At 39.3% G+C, this 23715-nt stretch overlaps 1 non-coding gene across 1 annotated transcript; it reads right to left on the bottom strand.

The window, feature by feature from the left end:
- Positions 1 to 23260: 23260 nt before the first annotated feature.
- LOC126029059 (U6 spliceosomal RNA) lies at positions 23261 to 23368 on the bottom strand. Its single transcript, XR_007502720.1, has one exon. It is a non-coding gene; the product is annotated as a U6 spliceosomal RNA (small nuclear RNA).
- Positions 23369 to 23715: the final 347 nt, after the last annotated feature.

Below are 23715 nucleotides of genomic sequence, written 5' to 3'. Positions count from 1 at the left end.
CCTCTACCTCTTTCCTCTGGAGCTCCAGGGCTTCCCCTGGGCCACATGCCTGGGCAAGCCAGCAAGGGTTCCTGGGAGGAGCTAATGGGGTACCCTAGACTTTCCCCACTCCCAAGCCAGCTCCAGAGGGAGGCTTAGGGTGCGGGCTTTGAACTTCCGGCATTCTGGCTCAGGAAGGATCTCCCTTTTTCCTGGGAGCCGGGAGTCTCGGCCAGCATGGGTTTCAGCAGACCTCTGTTGTGCCAAAGGCCTTTTTTGCACTTGGAGGAGCTTAACTGGGGGTGTCAGATAGTTGCTCGGTTGTACTCAGGCAGTCACTGGTAATTTCATACCAGTGTACATGTTCCAAACACAATATATTAATAGTACTCCATATCCTTAAGTATGTTTTTATGTATGCAGAATGTCCATTTTGTATTCTGCTCTTTATCACACCCCTACAAAACTCATTTTTACTCTTTAACTCTCTCACCCCAAATTATAATTACTCCACATTTACACTTTTTAACTTCAGCTCTGCACCATCCAAAATCACAGGCCAACATGGGGCACTGGATTTAAAACCCACCCAACTATTTCAAAAGCATAAAACAGCAAATATGCCCTTTGAATTTTTGTATTTATTTTCTTTGACAGCTATATTTCTTACTTAATATTCTCTTATATTGTGATGATTTCCCCTACTTTTTATCTTTTCTTCTTTTTGTGAACTAATCAATAAGGAATTTGGTGAAAGATTCCCTCAGTTTATTGCTTATGTATAAACCAAGTCACGGGGATTGTAGGACTTGTTCTTGCAGCCCCTATATGTACCAATAATGCCACATGGCATTATTCTTTGTTTGCATAAGCACATTAAAATGGTGAAATTCTATACATACAAATAAGTTCTTATCTAATAGAAATGAGAACACACAAAACTTGTAGTGCAATTGGACCTTAGACCCTGAACATTGACATAATGACCTGACACAGGCCTCAGAAGAATGGGCATTCTCCATTCACCCCTGAACTAGGGAAGCCACCTACAAAACATCCAACATTGTCTATAACATCACCTGGAAGCAATCCTTTACCAGGGAAGACCCTATCGCTGCTCTGACATCGACCTACTCAAAAGAGATTTCCCTTAACACTGAGAAGACTTAACGATAATGTTCTGCTTACTGGACAGGGATCTTTGCATTTCCCTTTAATTGTGACTTCAATGTAGGATATGCAGATTCCAGGATCTTTTGCAAACAACAGAGACTGTTTGAAAATTAAACTGTATTGGCACTACAGACAAGGACTTGGATTAGACAAACTATTCTGCAGAAACCTAGAGCTGGTCTTATGCCAGGAAACTTCAGGGGTAGGGTCTCCTTGGATTTATGCCAAAGCCTTTCCTTTCCATGTCACCCATATTTTGGTGGGTCTATGCAAACAATAATTGCCACTCTAATACCATTTTTACTTTGCTCCTTTGACTCTAAACGTTAAATAAAAAAACCTACTTAAACTTTTGAGGTTAACATAAACTAATATGCATATACATGGAAATATGTATAAATACTATGCCTTCAACGTTTCAGGAGTTACACAAATATCATGGCTTTAAATTGCTTTGTGAACCACTAAGAAATTTTATAATGTATATCTGGAGACTTGAGGGACAAAGTAATTGTACATGGGTTCCGTTTTATTCTTCTTAATGTTCCTTGACTTTATATTCAAACTTAAAGTGTCAGCAAGGGGATTTCTTCTGATAACTATATTTATTGGTGATTGTCCTTCCATGGTAACTTTACCTTGTCCTCTTTCTTTGCATCATTGTTCTCATAATTAAAATAAATAAATAATTAAAAAAAAAAGACTTAGAAGAAGGACCCTTTGGGGTTAGTCAAACTAAAATACTGGCCTGAAGCCTAAAGTTGAAAGGTATGACCAAATGCTTCCTGGGAAAGGCCACCCTGCTCTAAATCTAATTAGATTAAAAGTTTTTAATCCCAACTCTTACTGCACCTATGTCAAATAACATCTGCTTTGCTATAAGTATTGCTCTGGGTATATTGGATCTTGGAGCTGCTCACCCATTCTGTTGTCAGGGATAGTACTATTGATTCTGGAATCCTGCCTCTTATGGAAAAAAGAAGTACATATGGAGGGAATGGCCTATGTAGCCCATTTTCATTTTTTGTGTTTAGCCAACAGAAAAGGGGAGGAGATGCAGTTATACACAGAGAACTCACATGCTGATTTACCCAAAACTGAGACTTTGTCCGCGTTTCCTTTTCCCTTATCCATCCTTTTGAGGCATAAATAACCCATCTACGCTTGATTAGCATGATACAGATAATTTTTTTCTGTTAACTATATCTGCTTCCCCTCACCCTCATGTGGAATGGATCTGTACAATAAAGGTTGCACGGGGAGGATGGTCAGTGCTCAGTCAATGAGGCTGGAAGCCCCCTGACCAATGAATGCTTTTCTCCCTTATGGCTGTTTTGTTTTCTTAATCTGCACTGTGTCCTTGCTTCAGACCTGTTCATTTGGGGTTGTACTATGGCAAGTGGAGCCTTTACAGCTGAACACATGTAAGAATAAGTAATTCAAACTGGTCTGAACTGTTTCCTTAAATAGTATCTTCAACTAAAGACAGAAAACTCTGGCCAGAGCTCAAAGTATTGGTGTACATATGTAGCATATGGGAGCTTTGGGTTCAATCCCCAGGACTGCATGGTAGATTTCTGGAACTACTCTAAGCATGAAGTCTGGAGAAACCCCTAAACAACACTAACTTCTAACATTGAAAAAACTGTGTTTCCTTTCCCCTGTAGTTTATTATTAAGCTGATTTAGATGTGAAGTAACATCCACCATAAAATACAGTCTTTGAATCCACTGATCGTTTGTTAATTCTGGATAGTGAACACCCTTCTCGAGAAAAAATGCTTTGATTTCTGATAATAAGGAAGCAAAACTGAGGATGACGCACTGTTATGGGGGGGGGGATCTGTTGATGACGCATATATGGCATCTTATGTGTGTGTAAATAGTATTATAAAATTAGTGGGGCTCATTATGGATATTTTAAGCAGGGTTCACTCAAATAGTCCTCACTGGTACTGTTATATATTGACCTCAGAACCTGGCCACTAACTTATTTTGCTGGCTCCTAGATTAAAAAAATGCATGAAGCTCTGGCTCACAGGGCCCAATACAAATTTGTTCCACAGGGAAGGGGATGGGATGGGGTCCAGGCTGGACAGTGACTCACCAGGCACCATGATGCAACCACTGACCCACACACGGCTCTCCCTCTGTTGCTCCTCAGTCTGTAGTGAGGAGATGCTACCTCAACGCCTCAGCGCCAGACAGAAAGTCACGACCCCCCATACCACATGACCTGACTGGACCTGTGTGGTGCCACACAGAAAGTCAGCCCCCCCCATACCACATGACCCGACTGGAGCTGTGTGGCGCCACACAGAAAGTCACGCCCCCCATACCACATGACCCGACTGGAGCTGTGTGGAGCTGGCCCCTGGGGTTGCACACAGGGTGGACACTGACAGAGGCTAGGAGCAGAGTCCTGACTCCTGGAGCGGCTACAGGGCACAGAAGAGCCAAATTAAAAGTGTAAAGAGCCACATGTGGCTCGAGAGCCGCAGGTTGCTGACCACTGCTCTAGGGATGAAACAGAAAATTTTAGCAGGCCTTCTGTTTCATCCCCTAGAGAAATATGGAAATCCCTATACATGGTGTGACAATAAAACAAAAAAAATTATAATATATTTTGAAGCTTACATGTAATAAGTAAAAACTACAAATGTGAAAATTAGTAAGTAAAGAGAATGAAAAAATTTAAAGAGAAAATCTTAATAAGTTTATAAAAGTACAGTGTTTTAGGTAAGGAAGAGAATATTGGTTTTAAATTAGAAAGTATTATAGATACTGTTTAAATGTTGGATAATAAGCAAAGTTTGAAATAAAAAATCTCTACAAATATAAAAATAATGGTAAGATAGAACATTTAATATGAATGTCATTTCATTACTAAAATGTATAAAATTTAATAGCAAGCTAGGAGTAAGCAGATCTTTTGTAATCTGATAGAGTACCACCATAAACATCATGAGTGTGCGCCATACTCAATGCTATTTGCTGGGAAGTTTGTCCTGTCTTTTAAAAAAGTTCCTTTAGGTGCTGGGAGACTTGGCAGGTCTCCAGCTGTTCCTTTATTTCCCTCTGGACTCTAGACCTGGCCTGAGTGCCACCTTGGGTGGCCTGCTGTGGGTTCCAGGTGGACTCTATTAGGGGTCTCTAGGCTCCCCCCTGCCCTACTCTAGGGAGGAGGAGCAGAGGGAGGGGTCAGGCAGATAGCTGGCTTCTGGTGCCTTGATCCTGGAGGTCAGTTCTTCCCAGGTATGGGGTTAGGGGACACCACATGCCGGATGGCATTCTCCCTAGCTTGGGGGGTGCTGGGAGGCTTGGCAGGCCTCCAGCTGTGCCCCTATTTCCCTCTCTACTCCAGGCCTTCCCTGGTTGCCAGCCCAGGTGAACTCCATCATGGTCCTCAGGCTTTCCCCCTTTCTCTCCCAATGCGGACTGATGCAGCACTGGTGTATGTCAGGACATTATGTTGTGACATTCACTGGTATTATTTTTTTCTTCTCATTGGTTTCCATTTCAAAAACCGTGTGGGGGTACCATATATATTTAAAATAAAAATGGGAGGATTGACTCTCAGTTTGGGAAGAGACCAGTTCGGGTAGGGGTACCTAGCAAAGATACCTCCCCTTCTCCTCTCGCAGCCACCGAGAGCCGGTCACTGCCCTCATCTTAGCCATTCTCGTAGGTCTCGGTGCTGCCGGAGCCGGTACAGGAATTTATTCCTTAGTCCATACTCAAGAATCAGTAAATGTCTTAACTAGAACAGTGGTTAGAGATGTTGAAGAACTTAAAAGAGGTTTAGACTATTTAGAAAAGACTGTTGGTTCTTTGGCTGAAATGGTGCAGCAAAATTGTCGCGGCCTCGACCTTGCATTTTTGAAGGAGAGGGGAGTCTGTGCCAGGCTTAATGAAGAATGTTGCTTTTTTAAGGACAAATCCGGTTTGGTTAGAGACAGTATCAGAAAGGTAGAACAAAGTTTGGCAGAGACAAAAAGAAATCTAGACCAAAGTGAGTCCTGGTATAAAAACTGGTTTTCTACCACCCCATGGATGTCTTCCTTACTGCCCAGTTTGCTTGGCCCATTTATTGGCTTTATGCTGCTCATTTCTTTTGGTCCATGGGCATTTCGCCGCTTAACTGGCTTTGTAAAATCTCAGGTAGACGAGGCTACCAAACACTCTGTGGGCATTCATTATCAACAGCTCCAACAGCAAGAGCAAGAACCCCTTCTAACTGATAATACCGAGATGGAAGGTAAGGCCTCCCATGAACTGGACTTTGAGGAATTAGAACAGCTTGCTAAACGCAAGAAATCATTCCTCTCACGGCTGTGGAAATGCCTATGACGGGAATAGTCTGATGTCAGTAGTCAGAAGCACATCCTGCCGTAATTGAGCAAAGTAAAAGTCACACGCAGGCTATAGGGGTAGGGCATTCTAGCCTACATGCACTAAAGCAAGAACTGTCTTGTGTGCTCCCTAAGCCAATTTCCAAAATAGGAGTGCTGATGCTGAGAGCCCACCAGATAGCCCAAGACAGGCTTTCCACCCATCATTTTTTCTATACTAGAAAGGGGGAATTGTTGGAGGCCCTTCAGTTAGAGAGCAAAATGGAGTCTCTGATGCCTGTGCTAAAACTGTCTACGTGACAAGCTGCACACTGCAGGTGCAGGCACTCCCCCCCCCCACCCCGACCTAACAGAAAAGGGCTTAACCATAAACCACAATATGCTTCAGTAAAGATATGTGTAAACAGGCTTGAGTTAAGATTAGATCTGAAACTCTGTTGCAAGGGACCTAGCTGAAAAACACCATATAGTTTGTGGTTAAAAGATAACAGCTTTGTAAACTTTAACTTTGAAAAACAGAATGTTCCTGTGGAAAATTACCACCCCCTACCTTCTTTGTTTTGCTCATGGTATATAAGCTTGCTTCTCCCTCATTAAAGTGGACTCTTGATCGGAATCTTGCCTTGAGTCCATTATTTTCCCAGCCCTCTTTTCATTTCAGGTCGGATCCTCTTCGTGACTCACGACTCATGAATAACTTCGTGACCCTCATCCACCCTGTGGGCCGGGGTCTCGGGGGTCACAGTTTATGATATCATCTGGAAGCAATCCTCTACCAGGGAAGACCCTACTGGTGCTCAGACATAGATTTACTCAAAAGAGTCTTCCCTTAACACTAAGAAGATTTAAACAACAACAACAACAATAACAACAATGACCTGTGTACTGGAAAGGGCTTTATGCATTGCCCGTTAATTGTGAGTTGAAATTAGATGGCGCTCCGCACCATCCTGACTTCAATGTAGGATATACAGATTCCAGGACCTTCAATACAGAAACGTAGAATCAACAACAGAAACTGTGAAAAATATAACTGTATGCGTACTACAGACAATGACCAGATTGGACAAACTAGTTTGTCTGGAGCCTAGAAAAGGTCTTATGTCAGGAAACTTCAGGGGTAGGGTCTCCTTATACTTAGGCCAAAGTTTTTCCTTTCCATGACCCCCATACTTTGGTAGGCCCATGCAAATGATAATTGCCACACTAACATTGTTTTTACAGTGCTCCTTTGACTCCAAACCTTTAAGGAAACCACTAGTAAAAATATCTGAAACTGCAAAAAAAAAATGTTTACATTAGTGTTAACATATATGCTTTTAGTTACACTAGCATTCTGGGGGATAAAGGAGGGCAATAAGGGATATATGCTTGGGACAGGGATGAAGGGAGGACAACACTGGTGGTGGAAAGGCCCTCATTTATTGTCACTGTGTACCTTAAATATCACTATGTAAGATCTGTAATCACTTTGGCCACAATAAAAAAAATAGTACCTTTAATGCTTCTTAAAAAACTAGTTTTGGGGGGCCGGGAAGGTGGCGCTAGAGGTAAGGTGTCTGCCTTGCAAGCGCTAGCCAAGGAACGGACCACGGTTCAATCCCCCGGCGTCCCATATGGTCCCTCCAAGCCAGGGGCAATTTCTGAGCACATAGCCAGGAGTAACCCCTGAGCGTTAAACGGGTGTGGCCCAAAAACCAAAAAAAAAAAAAAAACTAGTTTTGGGGCCGGAGAGATAGCATGGAGGTCGGGTGTTTGCCTTGCATGCAGGACTGTGGTTCAAATCCCAGCATCCCATATGGTTCCCTGAGTGCTGCTGGGTGTGACCCCCCAAACAAAAACAAAAACAATAAACTAGTTTCAAGGTTATGCAACCCTAAAGCTGCTCTGGTCCCCCAACATTTTTTTTTTCAAATTTGAATAATATTCTAACTGAAAAGAGTATTCCTGGTAAGATGTTATTTTGTTTTTGTTTTGGGGCCACACCTTGGGATACCCAGGCATTGCTCCTTGGCTGTTTACCTAGGAATTCTCTCTGTGGTGCTCGGGGACCATATGGAATGCAAAGGATTGAATTTGGATCAGCTGTGTGCAAGGCAAATGTCTTTGAACTGCACTGTCATTCTGGCTTCAAGGTGTTTATTTTAGTGGGTTTTTGTACTATGACCTTCCATTCACTTCTGGCTCAGAGTCCTATTTGATTGATATGCTGTGAAGTTTATGGGATTTCTTTTGTGTGTAAGTTCCTTTTTGATTTTGCTGTTTTCAATATTCTGTATTTATCTTTAGATTTTTGTCATTTTAAGTTTTCCTAGTTGGGTTTAAATTTTGCTAGGACCTCTTTTATCTTGGTGCCTGTTTTATTTTTAATTCTGGGAAATTATTTATTTTTGTTTTTTGGGCCACACCCAGTGATGCTCAGGGATTACTCCTGCTGTGTGCTCAGAATTTGTTCCTGGCTTGGGGGACTATATGGGATGCCAGAGGATTGAACCATGGTTAGTACCTAGTAACCTAGGTTAGTACATGCAATGCAAATGCCCTACTGCTTGCACCACCACTGTGGCCCCTAATTCTGGGAAATTCTTATCAATATCTTTTTTCTTCTAATTTTTATAATAGCAACATGATTTACCAAGTTGTTCATAATACAGTCATTTCAAGCATTAAATGCTCATGCATCAATCCCAATCCTACCACCAATGTGATCTTCTCTTTGCCAGTGTCCCTAATCTCCCATTCACCAGTTTAGTTTGCCTCCATGCAGGCACAAAAGATGTACTTCATATTGCTTGTTATAACACAAAGGCAAATGAAATGATCAAAACTTAGATCAAAAATTAGAAACAGGTCAATATGAACTATTGTTATATCTCTCCATGTGTTACTAAAGTCAGTGTCTAAGGATTTACTTGCGTTTGGTTGGTGCTAGGTTAGCATAGTATGTTAACTGTTTAGGCTCACTGAGCTTGATAGATAACTTTGTAACTTTCCCATATGATTTTTTTGTAATACTACTGGACTGAAACTGCTATAAAATATTGAGGTGTTGCATGGCCTCATGCAGTCATGTAGACTATAATAGATATAAAACCAATTTTTTGACTTGGAAGTTTGATAAGGTTAAGCCAAGCTATTTCTGTTGGAGGGTCTAGCGGTGGCGTTGAACTGCCATAATTTATGCAGAAAGGAAAATATGCCTCCTGTCTTTCTGAAAATGCCATAGAGGTATTATCAGCCTGGACATGACTACCAAGGAAGTATTAGCAACATTTTTTTTTTTTGAGCTGAGTGGAGGAACCAGGCCATTTTTATTTTGGGAAGATGGCAGGGTGGGTAGGAGTTACTGGATTTTCTGGTGGTGGTTGAGTGGGAGGAGGGGCTAAATCCAATCCTCTTTCGAAAGGAAAGATCCAGAGTTCTCATCCCTGTGGTCCTATCTCACCTCAGGAAATCTTAGCTGCTCATATTATTTGATTACAGTTGTGAAGCTGGGCTGTTTCTGTTAGAGGGTGTAGGGTGTGGTGTGGGCTGATGCAGTTCATATAGAAAGGGGAATCTGCCACTTTTTTCTGAGAGTTCTACAGAGGGATAAGTCTGGGTTGGGCTACCTGGGAAATACCAGAGGCCATTATTTTCTTTGGTACAGGAGCAGGGTGTTTTTCTGCTGGGAAGATGGAGATCAATAATTCTTTAATGATGGTTTATCAAATTTGCTTTCCTGTTCTTCAAAGACTCCTATGATTTTTATATTGTTCCTCTTGTACTCATCCTATAATTCTTTGGCATACTGTTCGTTTCTTTTCAGACTATTTCCTAGTTTCTTCTATTGTTTTCGAGAGGTTTCCTTCAACTTACCGTGGAGCTCCTCTATCTTTTGCTCAGTTGCTGTTCACCTGCTTTTCAGAATGCCTATTGAGTCTTTTTCATTTGTTTTGTTTTGTTTTGTTTTTTGGGCCACACCCGGCAGTGCTCAGGGGTTACACCAGGCTCTGAGCTCAGAAATCGCCCCTGGACACACAGGGAACCATATGGGTTGCCTGATTGGAACCACTGGCTGCTTGCAAGGTACACGCCTTACCGCTGTGCTATCTCTCCAGCGCCTATTGATTTTTTTTTATATCACCATACTCTTAATTTTTGGTTGTAGTTTTCTAGTTTTCATACTCATATATATATATTTTTTTGTGCTTTGCTGGGTTTGCTGACTCCCTGTGCCATTAAACATCATCACAATGCTAGATATTTAGTGAGAATGCCATGAAAGTCATTAAGGAGTTACAGAGCAGGTTGGTGCTGTTTGAGCCTTCCTGTCTTATTTTTTCATTAATTGAGTTTGCAGGGCTTCTGTGTATCTTCTCCATTGAGTTTTCTGTGCTTCTACTGTGTTGTGGGTACTGTGATATTAAGAGGAGCAGCCAAGTGCATTAGGAGCTGTGGTGTGGGTCTATTAATATTATGAAGGTTAGGAGTAAAGGTTGCTGAACCTATCTGAAAGAAGTGGGGGCTCTGTCTATTCTTCAGAGTAGAACCAGTGATAGCAATCAGAGATTAATCTCATTTGGAATTGTGGAGCAGCAAGCAGTTTCAGGAGCTATTGTGTGGGCCCAAACACACACACCACAGCTTCTTTATCCACTCATTTGTTATTGGACATTTGGGTTGTTTTCATATACTGGTTATTGTATTGAGCACTGAGGAAACATGGGTGTACATATATATTTTTGAATCAATGTTTTGGGGTAAATGTCAAGAAGTGGAACTGCTAGGTCATATGGAAAGTACATTTTCACTTTTTTGGAGCATTTTCCATACTGTTTTCCACAGAGGTGACCCAGACAATATTCCTACCAACAGTGAATAAGGGTACCTTTACCAACACTGGTTTCTTCTAGGTTTTTTTTTTTTAAATATATGTCATTCTCACTGTGTGAGATGATATCTCATTGTCATTTTGATTTATATTTCCCTGATAATAAGTGACCATGAACACTTTTTCATAGGGACTACTGCCCATCCATATGTCTTCTTTGTGGAAGTGTCAATTTATCTTTTTTCTCTCTGCTCTTTGATAAGATTACAGGGTGTGTGTGTGTGGTTGAGTATTGTGAGTACTTTATATTTCTTGAATATTTGCTCTTAAAATGACATATGACATTCAATTGTTTTCTTCGTTTCATTAGGGCATCTTTTTATTTTGGCCTGATTTTCTTTTGTCATGTAAGAACTTTTCTAGTTTAATATAGTCCCATTTGTTTATTTTTGTTTTTGGTTAACTGTGCCAGTAGAGTGAAACTACTGAAGAAACATCTGATAAAACAATATCCTTTAAGGATATTTTTATAGCATTAATTCTGGGATTACAAATACTCTTAGAATATGTTTTTATCTACTACTTATTTTGAGACAGATAATTATAATTAGCCTTTTATCATAGCAATTTTGTTTTGTTTTGGGATCACAACTAACAATGCTTCTTAGAGGCTCAGAACTTATTTCTGGCTCAGCACTCAGGGTTCACTCCTGGTAGGGCTTGGAAATAGAACTCAGGTTAGCCATGTGCAAGGTAAATGTCTTACCTGCTGTACTATTGATTCAACCCTATTATCCAAATAATTTTTTTGAAAGAAAGCATGGGGGTTAGGGGGCTGACTGTCTCTTGTGGACAGAGAACTCCAACTGTCCTCTCCATTAGATATTTATTGTTCAGCAATAATCTGTCATAGAAGGTTAGATAACAAACAGCTTCTCAATTCTCAATCAGTACTAAATTAACCTAAGGGTATTTACAATCTCATGAGGGAATGTGAGGAAAGAGGAGATTTTACGTATAATCTCTGAGGGTTGTCTTCCTCCCAGGAAGGGTGACAGGAGACTATAGACAGGGCTCTCACCCCTAAGGCCGTTCCCTGAGTGACTTGGTGTTCCGATAACTTGTGTTAAGAGCTCTTCTATACCCTCTCTCAAATTCCTTGACCTCTAAAGGCTTGGGAAATTTTTCTACTATTTAGCTTCCTACTACATACTATGCCCCTTCTTTTTTTTTTTTAAACCCTTGTGATCTAGTTCATAGTTTCAATTTCATAGTTGAATTTCAGATACACAGTGAATCAGGGCCATTCCTACCACCAGCATCGACCTCCCTCCACCGCTGATCCTGAGAATGCTTCTCACTGTTGCTGATCCTGGCCTGGACACCCAGCTCTGTCCTTTTCTCCACCAATGCACCTGAGACCATAGTATCTAAATTTTGTTTTGTTTTGTTTTTGGGTCACACCCGGCAGCACTTAGGGGTTACTCCTGACTCTACGCTCAGAAATCGCTCCTGGCAGGCTTGGGGAACTACATGGGATTCCGGAATTTGAACCACCGTCGTTCTGCACGCAAGGACCTCCATGCTGTTTCTCAGGCCCCAGTATTTAAATTTTGGGGGGGCTATATGTCTATATGTATATATATATACACATATATATGGTACAACCAATTTTTATTAGCAATTATGTTTTTTAATTAATATATTTATTTAAGCATCATGATTACAAACATGTTTGTAGTTAGGTGTCAGTTATATAAAAGGACATTCCCTTCATCAGTGCAATATTCTTACCATCAGTGCCTTCCTTCCCCACCCTATGCCTGTATTCAAGACAAGCATTCTATTTCTCTCACTCACTACCATTGTCATGATAATTGTTAGTGTAGTTATTTTTCTAACTGCATTCACCACTCTTTTTGGTAAGCTTCATACTGTGGACTGGTTCTTCCAGCCTTTCTGCAATTGTGTTTTATTTAATGGCATTCATTACAGTCACTATAATGTGTATATTACCACTATTTAAAAATATCTTGCTATATTTTATCTGCTATACTGAAATCTTCTGGTATTATCCATCAATATAAGCTTCAAAAATAATTGAAAACATCTTTAAGGAAAAAAAAAACCCTCATACTTTCAGACAAGAATTCAAGTTCCCAATATCTCTCTCCCAAGTCCATGGTAACTTTTATCCTCCTTTCTGTCACTGAAAATTTGCCTACTGTAGATATTTGCTATAAATAGATTATAAATTATATAGTATTTGTCCTCTGTTATTTGGTTTGCTTTACTTATCACTGTATTTTCAAGGTCGCAATGACCCTTTATATCTTTATTTAAAATATTTTTGTAAAAGGAGATAAGTGTTGAGTCTACGACTGATTTTGAGATAAACAATTCAAAAATATTTTTATTTTTATTTTCATTTTTGCTTAATGTATCTATAATCAGAAACTAAATGTTTAAAGTCCTACTATTTTAATCCTTACTTTATAGAAATGGTCATTGTTTCTTGACTCATATATATATATATATACACACATACATATATACATATATATATACATATATATAGATATATATATTCACAGGAGTAGGGGAGACTTTGGCAAAATGCCCCTACTGTAGAATGAACATGTTATATATATATATATAAATAACATATATTATATAACATGTTCATTTTAAATTCTCCTCTACCCCTGTGAATGTTTGTATACACTAACTGACTAACTAACATGTTCATTCTAAATTCTCCCCTACCCCTGTGAAAGTTTGTATACACTAACCATTGAAATATATAATCAGGTAGTGAGTGGCTCTCAGACAATGAGTTTTGAGAGGTAATAAAATCAGGAGGTTATCTGGAAAGAAATTCTGCTACCTGCCCCCAGTCCTGAGTTCCAGACTGAGGATGACAGCTATAACCTTAAGGCTTAAGTCTAATTAAGAAGATTTACAGGATGTTCTGATATGACCCTGAATGATGCCAGCCCAAACAGAGAAGCTGGACTCCCCTCAAGAGAGGAGAAACTATACTAGGAACAAAATAGTGTGAAAGAATACCACCAAAAGCTCAAAGTCTTTCTCCTTAGATGTTACCTTAGAAACAGATTCTTATATGACTAGTAAGTCACCCATCCAGGGAAATTTAGAAAGACATGTTTGGAACAAATTTTCCAAACAAGCAGTTCACTCTCTATTTCTTGCTTGCCTGCTTCCCAACTTGGAGTATGTACTTCCTTCTACTTTATTTTATAGGACTTCACTCTCTCAAGAAACCCCATGTTCTCTCTAGTATATGTTTGTTTTTATCCCTCATTTAAAATACAATTTATTAAGGGAACAGTTTACACTAGCAGTCCAGGGGGTAAAAGGCTGAAGTATGGGATGCATTCTGAGAACAGGGGCAAAGGGAGGACAACATTGGTGGTGGGGAATTGCCCTAATTCATTGTCACTATGTGCCTTAAATATAACTGTGAAAGACTTGTAAAAAAAATACAATTTCTAGTGCCAATAGGGGCTAGGCATTTGCCTTTCATGTGGATGACCCAGGTTTGATCTTTGGTACCCCCTATAATCTTCTAAGATTATCTGAAAGTAATACTTGAGTGTAGGGCTAGACTAAGCAGAAAAGGTGCTTGATTTGCATACTGCCAACCTGGGTTTAATCCTTAGGCATCCATATGATCTCCCAAACCCCACCTGGAATTATCATTAACTGTAGAACCAGGACCTCTTGAGTCCAGCCAAGTATGCCATGTCCCCATAAAATAAAACTTCTTTACTTCCATGTTTTCTTTGAAATCTCTTTCTTAGAGAATAAGCAGTAGATTTTGAGGAACCTGGGCTAGCTCAAGACTGACTTCATTTTTTCGTAAAGGGTGAAACCTTTCTCTATTCTGAAAACAACAGTTGCCCCAAATTCAGGTCATTGAAAATCAGCTCCCATGCTGTGCAGATCAAGTGGATCTCAGGTATCTGTTGGTTGCCTTTGTGGAAGCAGGACAGTTTTCACAACACACAGAAGCTTGTGCAGCCTTTTTTTTTTTTTTTTTTTTTTTACCAAATTTGACCTTGCCCAGCACTTTATCAGCAAGGTTGTGGTTAGCCAACCAGAAGAGTTATAGCACTACCCATTGTAACTGCTTCCTCTCTTTCTGTGGCTCCATGCACCTCACTGTAAACACATTCTACAGGTCTGGAAAAAACAAATAGCATTATTTTTTGGTATATAAAAACAGATAGGTATAGGTATCTTGTCCTCTATTCCCAAAATCTGAGAAGGAAAGAGTTTGAACTGTAACTAGGAGAACATTTTGCTTTTGTGCAGTTTTTCCCCCCTTCCTCTAATCATTTTGAAATCAGGTCAAAACTCAATATTAGACATGCATGACTGACCCCAAAGTTAAAAGGACCATTTATCCTCAATCTGCCCTTCTCCCAAAACTCTTAACAGTTATTTCATTAAGGTTTTTAAGATAATATAGTGCACTTCAGAAGACCAGCCACAAGAAAAATTGTATTGCTTATTCTGGTATTGATCTGAAACCCATCCTTCCCAAAGTCATGCTTCCCTCTACCTTTTTTGTAAAAAACCATTTTTTATCTTCATGAGGGTAAGATGGTTGTTTTGAGGACTCAAATATGATAGCTTCAAACCTGCTGGCTTGTTGCCAATAAATCTCTTTTTTGACTCATATCTGTGTCTTGTGATTGACTGATTGGTCCTTGAATGGTAGTGGATCTGAAATTTCAGCATTATAGTTTCATGTTCAACGGTAATTTTTCCTCTCAGGTATCAAGGATGAAATTGTGAACTTCTCTTTAGAATCTTTAGTTGCCTTTCATTTTCTTAGTTTCCATAAGCATGATCACCACTCATCATGCAATAACTAAGGTATATCCATTACTGCTTCTCCTTTCCAGCTGACTTAAACAAGCCTTACTCTGTTCAAGCCTCTCTTTCTCTTTATCTCTCTTTTTCTACAACATCTGTAGTAGTAATTTTTGTGTGAAATAGAAGAAATCACTTACCTTGATACTTTATTAATCTTGGTAAAGTTTGCCTATAATAAAAAAATTAATAAGAGAAAGAAATTATTTTCTCTCCAGCATTGAACTGTCTACCCAACACAATCAGGAATGACTCCTGAACATAAAATCAGGAATAGCCACTCATCAGCACCAAGTGTGACCCCCAAACCAAAACCAACCAAGTTTCATAATATGTAAATGTCAAATAGGCTTGACAGATATCCAGAAAAGCAGTAAAACTCCCTCCAAATGGTCCAACCCGCCAACACTTGATTGTGATGACAATCATCTTGTCACATGATTGATAGCCATACTTTTTGGAAAAGTTATTACCGTATTTTCCAGCGTATAAGACGACTTTTGAAACGAAATAAAAGTCAACCAAAAATTGGGGGTCGTCTTATATGCCGAGTATATCCTGAAAAACGTTTTGATATGCCGCTAAACAAAATCGTCTGGATATTGCCATGAAACGAATTTTCCAACTCGATCCTGCACCAATCACTGCAAGGCTGCTCTGACGCCTCTCTAACTCAGCTAATCCAAGCAGGCTTTTTATGATGCAAATTAGACAATGTTCTGTACCCGAATCTACACTGTAAAAAGCCTGCTCAGCTTGGCCTTGTCAGAGAGGAAGTCTATTACAGTAGAACCTTTGCTTGCTGTGATTGGCTCACTGTGGTACATACAGTTACAGCGCAGGAACGTTCTATCTTATACAACAAATATAAGCCTAAACCTATGTTTTAACTGTAAAATTAGAGGGTCGTCTTATATGCCCGGTCATTTTATACGCCGGATACGGTATTCAAACCACCTACCTATTTCTTTACTGGACTGTTTACTTTTGTATATATTGGTTTTGGGCCACACCCAGAAGTTCTCAGAGACAAGTCCTAATTCAGCACCTGGCATTGCTGGGGAAACTACACAGTCGTGGGGATCAAACCTAGGTTTGTTTCATGCAAAGGACGTGCCTACCTACTGAACTATCTCTTTGATCCAAGATTGCTTATATTTTTTATTGTTACATGTACTGTCACTTTGTAATGCAGCTTTAAAATTATGTTTACATTTTTCATTTTCTCAAATTTGTTTTAGCTATTTGAGGTCTTCTATGAACCCAGGTAATTTTGTTCTATTTCCTTAAAAATTATTATTAAATTTTGATTGAGATTGCATTAAACTGCATTACAAATTTTTGTAAAATAGACATACTAACTGTGGACTGGGAGATAATATAGAGGTTTGAATTGCCTTCTGCGCTAGAAGTAGCCACCCTCAGATCTTGAATATTTCTAGTTGTGGCCTACAGACCAAAACAAAACTAGATACTTTGGCTATTTGAATTATTTTTATTTATGTAATATTTCTTAGTGGCTTATTTGTTGGATGTCTTTTAAAATATTTTATCGTATAGTTTTCCTACCTCCTTTTGTTAAATTTATTCTTTTTTTGTTTTGTTTTGTTTTCTGGATTAGCGATTGAACTCTGAGTCTCACACATGGGAGGTATGCTCTCTAGTGCTAATTACACCCCTGGCCTCTGACTTGACTATTCTTTGCTTTTATTTTGAAGTCATATATGGATATGCTCAAGTGCTACTACCTGCATAGTATTTAGTGGTTACTACCAGCAGTGCTTAGGGGACTACATAGTGATGGGAGTTGAGTTTGAACTTACTGAATTCAAATCATTCATTCAACCCTTTGAGTTTTCAGTTAACTCTACATTTATTTTTTAATTAAATTTAATAATTTTATTTTTAAATTTTTATTTAGTCCCAATGAATTACAAAGCTATTTATGATTGGGTTAAAGGAATACAATGTCCCAACACAAATCCCTCCACCAATATCTGCTCCCCTCCATTAATGTCCCCAGTTTTTCCTCACGTACCAGCTTGCCTCTATGACAGGTACTTTTTTTAAAATAAATTTTAGGCACTGTGGTCTACAGTATTATTATTGATAATGTTTCATGCATAACACTTGACTATCTTCAGGACACTTTCCCTCTTCTCCAAGGGTTTTTTTTGTTGTTGTTGTTGCTGTTGTTGTTTTTATTTGTTTTTGGGCCACACCCGATGCTCAGGGGTTACTCCTGGCTATGCACTCAGAAATCGCTCCTGGCTTGGGGGATCATATGGGATGACAGGGGATTCAACCGCGGTCATCCTAGGCTAGCGCGTGCAAGGCAGATGCCTTACCACTTGTACCACTGCTCCAGCTCCTCTTCTCCAATTTGACTCTTTTTTCCCACCATTGCTGTGGTGTAATTTAGTTTTTTTGTTTGTTTGTTTTTGGGCCAAATCCAGCTGTACTCAGGGATTACTCTGGGCTATGAACTCAAGGATCATTCCTGGTGTGTTAGTGGAACAATATGAGGTCCCTAGAATTGAATCTGAGATAGCTACATGCAAGTCAATGATAACCCTACTCACTCTATCTCTCTGAATCCTCTAAATTTATTTTCAAGTATTTAATCGTGATTTCACTGCAGTTTGTATCCATAGCTGCTAGCATCCTTTATTCCAAAGCAGCTCCATGAAAAATTTTTTTTTGCTTTATTAATTGATTTGGTTGTTCGGCAACACCCAGCAATGCTCAGGGGTTACTCCTGGCTCTACACTCAGAAATAACTCCTAGCAGTCTCGGGGGGGCCACATGGGAAGCTGGGAATAGAACCAGGTCCCTCTCAGGTCGGCCGCATGCAAGGCAAATGCCCTACTGCTGTGCTATCTCTTCGGCCCCTCCATAAAATATTTGTGCTTCAGAAACCACCTATCAGAACAAGATCTTGGCAGAGGGATAATAAATGAGGGGACTATTTTATCATATTTTTAAATATTTTTTTGGGGGGAGGACACAACCGGCAGTGCTCAGGGGTTACTCCTGGCCCTGCACAGAAATTGCTCTAGATTTTTTAGGTTTGGGGGATCATATGGGATGCCGGGAATCAAACCCGGTCCATCCTGGTCTGCTACATGGAAGGTGAATGCCCTACTGCTGTGCTATCTCTCCGACCCCTCAGAGGGACTATTTTAATTTTTCATCATGGAGGGGAGGTGCTCAGGACTTATTTCTAGCTGTGTACTCAGGTGATGCTTGGGATTGAAACAAGTTGACTATATGCAAGGCAAATGCTTGAAATCATATAATATCTCTCCAAGTCACTTAGTATATATTGATACATCTCCATTTTGTACATATATAAATCAGTATAACATCTTCTTCTTGTATTCATCCCCAATTATATGTTATTCTTACCTTTATTGATTTTTTAAAAAGCTAGAAATCTATATAATCTAAAATAAGGGTAGCTGTAACTGACTTTTTAAATTATCATTTACTACTCATAAACTGTCTTCCAATCTTTCTCCTTGAGCTTGTATTTGTCGCATGGGTTTTCTATAGACTGTAAAAAGTTGGGTTTTGGTTTTGGGCCACCCCAATGGTGTTCAGGCCTTTCTCCTGACTCTACACTCATGTAACCCTCCTTGTGGGCTTAAGGAGGCCCTATGTGATACTGGGAATTGAACTTGGGTCAGCCACATATAAGACAAGAACCTACCCACTGTTCTATGACTCTTGCCTTAAATTTTGTTTTTGATCCACCCAGCCAATTGTCTTTTAATTAGTGAATTCAGATATTTGAGGGTGATTATGAAAATGTATCACTATTTTATTATTTTGTTTTTGGGTGCTGTTTTTATTTGTTGTTGTTCTTTTTTTCCTCATATTTCTCCCTATATTTGAGCACCATTTATTTATCTTTTCTATTTATTTTGTTTGAGTTCCTTTTTTCGTTCGTTATGTTTTTCTTCTATAGATTTTGTTTTTAGGTTATCCTGAGGCTTTCCAAGTAAAGTTCTAAATTTGTGGCCTCTTGGATTGATTTTACATTCATCTTAGTGAGCTACACTTTTCTGCCCCCATTCCATACTATATCGCTGTAATGTCTTACTATTTCTAGGTGAAATTTCTTTTCATTTCATAGGAATACCCTTAATATTTCTTGTAAGACTTATTTGCTGAGATGGATTGCTTTAATTTTATTTTTAAAACTATTCTCTCAGTTATAAATGATACGGTAGATGACAAAGTATTCTCAGTTGAAAATCTTTCAGTAGTTTAAATATCTCATACCATTCTCTTCTATCCTCGGCAGTTTCTGATGAAAAGTCCTAGTAATCTAATAGTCATTTCCCTGTATGTTATTTGTTTTTCCTGGAATTTTTATATCATTGCCTTATTTTTAGTTTTTAGTACTTTCATTATAATATATCTTGGGATATGTCTGTCTGGATTTATTTTGTTTGGGACTCTGAGCCTCTTGCAAATCCACAAATTAGGGAAGTTCTCAGTTATTAGTTCTTCAGATATGGTTTCTCTCCTTTTTGTTCACTCTTCTTCTGGGACCCCTAGAAATGCAGTTGTCATTTCTTTTGATGTAGTCTCACAGGGCTCTTACACTGTTTTTTTTTTCTTTTTTTGTGTGTGTGTGTTTGCTATTCTGTTTGAGTGTTTTCTACCCCCTACTTTGCAACTTATCATGTCTATCGGCTATTTCTTTTTGCTTACTAGTAAGTCCATTTATTGTATTCTTTCACTCAGTTATTATATTTTCTAAGTTCATTATTCTGTTTGAAGCTTTAAAATATTTTCTCTGTCCCTTATAAATTGAATTTTGCTTATTGATATTTTTCTTATTTCATTTACCATTGTTATAATGGTTGCTCTAAACTTTGCTTCAGGCAATCTCTGCAGTTCCATTATATTTGAATTCTTCCCAGGGGTTTTTCTTTTGCTCCATCCTTGGAAACAAATTTCTGTTTCTTCATTGTGTTTAAGATTGTGCATTAAGCTTTGTGTGTTGATTTAAGCAGTTGTTTTCCCCGAGCTTGCTGTGTAGGCTTTAGATCAGAATTGCAGGTGGTAGGCTTTAATCCTAGATTATTTACCTAGAATATTGTGGTGTCTGTTGCTTTTACAGGCCAACACTTCCACACCTGTGTAAATGATTGCACATGTAGTGCTGACACAAGGTAGAAGCTGAGGTAGCATGGAGTGGCGAAGTTACTATTAGAAGATACTATAAATTAGTGCCTGGAACAAGATTGGAAACCATCTTGTTCTCTAGGTTAGTTCTCCAGTATGGATTTTTCCAGTTGCTTTATTTCATTCATTATCCCTCAGCCAAGTCTTGTTCTTATAGGTGGTTTCTGCGGTACAAATCTTTCACAGGGCTGCAGAGTGGAATAATGCAATTTAGCAGCTATGGATATAAACTGTAGTGCAATTATACAGCCCTGACTGCAGTCAGACTAACACAAGGTAGATGAGTCTCAAGTCTTATAGATGTCTTCAGTAAAAACTTACATTCCTCCATGCCACTTCCAATTAGTAAATTCAAAACAATTGATTTTCAACTACAGGTTGATGAACCAGTGCCCATATGGTGCCAATTTACAGACCTAAAGAGAATGAAAATGACTGGTCAGTCTCCTGTAGGTGAACACAATCCCAGGTCCAGGATGAATAGAGTAGGCACTTTGGATAATATCAAGGTGAGCTGTAGAAAGTGGTCTGTCTGATGAGGTCATAGGTAAAAGCCTATTTGTTTCCATGTAGGTCTGCAGTTAACCCCCTTCTCAAACTTGAACTCCACTTATTCTGACTGGTCCTTGCCAAGGTTTATTTGCTCTGTCAGCACTTGACCATATTCTTTTTTTTTTTTGTTTTTTTGGTTTTTTTTTTTGTTTTTGGTTTTTGGGTCACACCCAGCAGCGCTCAGGTGTTACTCCTGGCTCTATGCTCAGAAATCGCCCTTGGCAGGCTCGAAGAACCATATGGGATGCTGGGATTCGAACCACCGTCCTTCTGTGTCTAACGCAAATGCCTTACCGCTGTGCTATCTCTCCGGCCCCACTTGACCATATTCTGTGCGTCATGGTGCACCACTGCAAGCCTCTCAGATCTGACCCTGGGTATTTCAGTTCCCCTCAGCTCCTTAGATTAGATCTTCCAGAGTTGAAGAGATGAGCCCTTCCACCTCATAATTACAATAGAATTGCAAGTCAGAAAGGCCTGTTACACATAGTTGGTGATTTTATATCCAGTTCTTCTTACTCATGTATTGCTGTGTTGCTACCTCTCTTCATGAAGGCTGTTCCTATGCCTACTTGGCCCTTTGTCAGGGTCTATCATTTCCCCCAGTTCATCATTTAGTTGGAAATGCAGAGAAGAGATGCCAGTGATTCCACTCATCTTTCCTTGTTGAAATTCTCCTGATTTTGTTTTGTTTGGAGCTGAGTTTGTTTGGGTTTGATTAAATTTGAGATTAGCTTATAAAAAGTCCAGATGGGTAGTGAATTTTTTCTGGCACCCCAAAACCCAGCCTACTTGTAGATGTCTATTACTTAAATAAAAATTTTAATCAATCAGTTAACCTGTCCAAGTGATCCTTAGTTTATAAAAATTTTCCAAAAATTGTGACACAAAAACAGTAAGCAAGAAAATAGAAAAGTTTATTGCTGAAGAATATTTATTTATACCATAATCATGGAAGAAGGAGGAAACTGAAGATGAGTTTGGGCTTGTGAGCCTGACATCAATCCAGGATAAGCTTTTCTCTTTACTTCTTCAAGGTTGTTCTGGAAATTGGGCCAGCTTTTGTCCACTACCAAGGACATGTAGCTACTATTTTGCTTACAGTTAGGTCTTGTTTATATAATCACTGCAGTCATTGTTCTCTTCTTGTATGTAAACACTGCCTCACCTTCATGGTGTGGGTTCTGACTAGATATCACTAGACACACAAAAATAAAACCTGGGTCATCTCACTGAGTACTCCCAGATTTTTTAGTGTCAGTGAATCTATCATTAAAGTATCACTCTTTCCTGGTTGTCTCCTCATGACAGACTTAAAAGAGAAAGTAGTTTAATAATGAACTAGAAAAAAATCACTCAGATTAATAGTGCTAATAAACTGTAGACTCAGGTTTACAGTTTACAATGAACCGAGGTTCATTGAGAAGAAAATATTTTCTATTTTTCATTCACTTGTCTCCTCCAAGCAAAGGAAGAAGAAACGAAGAATCTATTTGTTATTGAAAGAGGTAGATTAAAAGAATGCTTGATTGCTTTAAGCCACAAATAATGCTTGGGAGCTATTCGTTCTTCTATGATCGGAGGACCAGATAGTTCTAGGAATTGAATACAGAACACCAACATGCAAAACATATACTCCAGTCCTTTGAGCTATCTTCCTGGCCTATCTCTTTTTTCTTTTTCTTTTAAAAGAAGTAGGATCCTTTTGGACAAGTGTAATGATCAAAGAGAGAATTCCTTCTTCAAATGAGATCTATTTCTGCCCAGTTACTTGAAGATCTTTTCTGCCACCCGAGTGAAGAGTTGCTCTCAATTGTACTGACTTTCTCTGACCTTCTTCTATCATGCAAACTAAGGCAGTCAGATTGACTCATCTGGATACTCTCTGGTCCCTGGCAGATGGTCATGAGCTAGGGCAATGAATGAAGGATTATTGTTGGATTCTGGTTTTCCCTATTACATAAACCAGTAAACAATTGTGGTCCCAAGACTACACAGAGCCATTTGCAATGGCTGATATTTTGCTTTTCTCTCTAAAATGGATTCCGATATTGAAACCTTTCAATATTTCCAAATAACATGTTAGGACTGACCTAGAATATTGTACAGAAGCTGTTTTTAAAATTTGTTTTCATTTTAATTTTTGAAGGTGGGGGTGGGGAGTTGGGATCATACCAGTGGTGTCAGGTGCTACTTCTGACTCTGTGGATAGGTGTCACTCCTGGAGGTGCTTCTGGGATTACACAGGTTAAGAGGGAATCCAACTGGGATTGGTTATGGCAAAGCAAGCACACCCTGTACCAGCTTTCTAGCCCAGTTTTTTTAATTCTTGCGCAGGGGCCATGCTAATCTTCTCTGTATCGTTCCAATTTTAGAATATGTGCTGCCGAAGCAATCACCAGTTTTTTTAATTCTTTTTTTTTTTTTTTTTTTTTTGAGTCACACCCAGCGGTGCTCAGGGGTTACTCCTGGCTGTCTGCTCAGAAATAGCTCCTGGCAGGCACGGGGGACCATATGGGACACCGAACCATCCACCTTTGGTCCTGGATCGGCTGCTTGCAAGGCAACCGCCGCTGTGCTATCTCTCCGGGCCAGTTTTTTAAATTCTTAAATCATTTATTTATGTTAGTAAAAAATGAATGGCTATTTAAAAACAAATCAGAGAGATAGCATGGGGTTAAGGCATTTGCCTTTATGCAGAAGGACGGTGGTTTGAATCCCGGCATCCCTTATGGTCCCCTGAGCC

This window comes from Suncus etruscus, chromosome 1 (assembly GCF_024139225.1).
Source record: "Suncus etruscus isolate mSunEtr1 chromosome 1, mSunEtr1.pri.cur, whole genome shotgun sequence".
Lineage (NCBI taxonomy): Eukaryota > Metazoa > Chordata > Mammalia > Eulipotyphla > Soricidae > Suncus > Suncus etruscus.
The sequence above is the reverse complement of the archived record's forward strand: the minus strand, read 5'-3'. Positions and strand labels throughout refer to the sequence as shown.